We start from the raw sequence: 3,520 nt of genomic DNA, 5'->3' as shown, positions 1-3,520 counted from the left end.
ACACCTTTGATTTAATTGCGGCCAGAGTTACTGTAGAATGACTTGATTAGGCACAAATCTTCCAAAACACTTGATCCAGTCTTATGATTGTATGATTAAACAGTGGCCTTCAAATGTTTGACATAGAGTACATGTTTTACATCTCAAGCTCCAACCTTCCAGTGCACTCCCATTTAAGGCTTCTCTGTTGAAATTACAAGTAAACATTTCAGAGATGTTTATTCAGTCCAGTGAAATGAGGATAAACAGATGAACGTTATTATGCCTTGGCCATAGACATAGAATGGGTCACTTTTCACTGTCATTTTGCGAAGCCAAGTATGAGCCAATGAGAAAGTTGAACAGCTGTTATTACACAACAGTATCATATGAACATTTAGATTTTTACAAGTTCTGTCAAAAATGAAGAACAATAGCCCCAAGTTCATCTGTTTTCACCCCCACACACAATGAATGGCACACGTAGGATTTGCAATCCCAATTTCCTGGCTAATCTTTTTACTTTGCTTACTTGATTGTTCATCTGTGAACGTGATTATAAACACGCAGCCTTGACGATCTAAGGCCAAATCACTGCTATAAAAAGACCAAGTGAGAGATGTTTTTTTCTGTCATGTAGTTCCGCACTGGTGGGGACCATTTCATTTTCAACAGTTTAACTTTCTACTAAAAACTTTGCAATGGTAACAAACTGAACCTGCTGGGCGAGACACGTGCTTAACCTTAGAGCCCGACATGTTGTGACACTTGGTGTTTGTTCCATCAATCACAGTTTATTCAGTAACCTGACCTAGACCCCAAAAGACCAAGCAAGCAAGTAAAACTTACCTTGCAACTACAAAAAAATGCTCCAAAGATCATGGCAAACCCTGTTGCCTCGATAGGCCCAGAGAATGGATTTCTGTGGGGAATGAATGATATCCACAAAATGAAACATATTATGTAATCTAATTTTCAAAAATTATATTGGTTTCTAACAATTGAAGAGAACTTACTTCAGTAGGATTCCCTCAGCCAAAATGGTTAACAAAATAGAGAATCTTCTTAAAAGTGTAAGCATGGCGTAGACTGGAAGAGATTAGAGGATGCACCGTACATTGGACATGATAGCCAGGACATGACGTGCAATCATACCACTGTGATCTCTATGCTTCACATGCATTGATCATAGAAATAAAGTGGTGAATATTCAATATCGCAGTCAATGAACAAGAAATAGGTCATACTTGAGTCGTTTGGTTCCTAGAAGTCCTGATACCTGATTCCGAACGTACAGAAGAGGTAGGGGAAACATCTGCAAAGACTATAGACATATATCATGTTGAAACAGGCATACTGTTTTCATTGCCTGATGCAAGACTCAGTGTACATTCCACTCCCGTTGAATACAGCTTGGGGATCCCCATTCCATTTTCACTAGAGGCCTCTTTACCATTCCCTAAGGGTTTTCCCTTGAACGTGCACATGTTCACGTTTCCGAAATTTGATGTCGGAGGGGTTGTCTTCCAATGATTTGCTACAATGTCTCCACCTTGTGGGATGCAGAAGTACACTACATGACCAAATGTATGTGGACACCTGCTTGTTGAACATCTAATTCCAAAATCATGGGCATTAAGATGGAGTTGGTCCCCCCTTTGCTGCCATAACAGCCTCCACTCTTCTGGGAAGGCTTTCCACTAGATGTTGGAACATTGCATATTGTTATTTTTTTGCTCCTTTGCACCCCAGTATCTCTACTTACACATTCATCTTCTGCACGTCTATCACTCCAGTGTTAATTGCTAAATCGTAATTATTTTGTCACTATGGCCTATTTATTGCCTTACCTCCCTAATCTTTTTTACATTTGCACACACTGTATATAGATTTTTCTATTGTGTTATTGACTGTACGTTTGTTTATCCCTTGTGTGTTGTTTGTGTCGCACTGCTTTGCTTTATCTTAGCCAGGTCGCAGTTGTAAATGAGAACTTGTTCTCAACTGGCCTACCTGGTTAAATAAAGGTAAAATTTAAAAATGAAAAATTGCATCAGGGACTTGCTTCCATTCAGCCACAAGAGCTTTATTGAGGTTGGGCACTGACGTCGCCGTTCCAATTCATCCCAAAGGTGTTCGATTGGGTTGAGGTCAGGGCTCTGTGCAGGCCAGTCAAGTTCTTCCACATCGACCTCAACAAACCATTTCTGTATGGACCTCGCTTTGTGCACGGGGGCATTGTCTGGAACAGGATAGGGCCTTCCCCAAACTGTTGCCACAAAGTTGGAAGCACAGAATCGTCTAGAATGTCATTCTATGCTGTAAGATTTCCCTTCACTGGAACTAAGGGGCCCGAACCATGAAAAACAGCCTCAGACCATTATTCCTCTTCCACCAAACTTTACAGCTGGCACTATGCATTGTGGCAGGTAGTATTCTCCTGGCATCCATCAAACTCAGATTCATCCATCGGACTGCAAGAGGGTGAAAACGTGATTCATCACTCCGGAGAACGTGTTTCGACTGCTCCAGTGTCCAATGGCGGTGAGCTTTACACCACTCCAGCCGATGCTTGGCATTGCGCATGGTGATCTTAGGCTTGTGTGCGGCTGCTCGGCCATGGAAACCCATTTCATGAAGCTCCTGACAAACAGCTATTGTGCTGATGTTGCTTCCAGAGGCAGTTTGGAAATCTGTAGTTAGTGTTGCATTCGAGGACAGACTATGTTTACACGATACGTGCTTCAGCACTCACCGCTCCTGTTCTGTGAGCTTGTGTGGCCTACCACTTTGCGGCTGAGCCATTGTTGCTCTTAGACGTTTCCACTTCACAATAACAAACACTTGCAGTTGACCGGAACAGCTCTACAGGGCAGAACTTTTACGAACTGACTTGTTGGAAAAGTGGCACGTTGAAAGTCACTGAGCTCTTCAGTAAGGCCTTTCTACTGTCAATGTTTGTCTATGGAGATTGCATGGCTGTGTGCTCGATTTTATACACCTGTCAGCAACAGTTGTGGTTGAAATAGCCAAATCCACTCATTTGAAGGGGTGTCCACATACTTTTTTCATATAATAGCACTCACAGCTTTCAAAGAAAACAAAATCTGAGACATTGTCTGTTCACATTTTCGATTATATTTATACAGAAAATGTGTATAAAACCTGTATAAACAATATTTATTATTATATGATAATATTTTAGGTTGACTACAACTGATATAATCACATGCTTTACTTTTATTTTCCTGCATTTAGTAAAATCAGGAAACGCATCACCTATGCCTCCATTACCATTAATTCCAACTAGACTGGTTTATGATTTCTCCCTGACCAAGATGGCTGCCATTTTGGCCCCATTATGGAACTTTGAGGGTTTATAACATAGATCCTATTAAATTACTGTAGGGGCTCTATGGACATAACATTGAAATAATGCCAACGTCACACAGCTTGAATATAGAAAAGCAATACAGTTCGTTCTTTTTCCTTCTAAAAAATCACAGTAATGATTTCACACAACTCACTTCCGTGGGCAGAA

The sequence above is a fragment of the Salmo trutta genome, chromosome 31 (genome assembly GCF_901001165.1).
Source record: "Salmo trutta chromosome 31, fSalTru1.1, whole genome shotgun sequence".
NCBI classification, from domain to species: domain Eukaryota; kingdom Metazoa; phylum Chordata; class Actinopteri; order Salmoniformes; family Salmonidae; genus Salmo; species Salmo trutta.
This window is presented reverse-complemented; position numbering follows the sequence as displayed.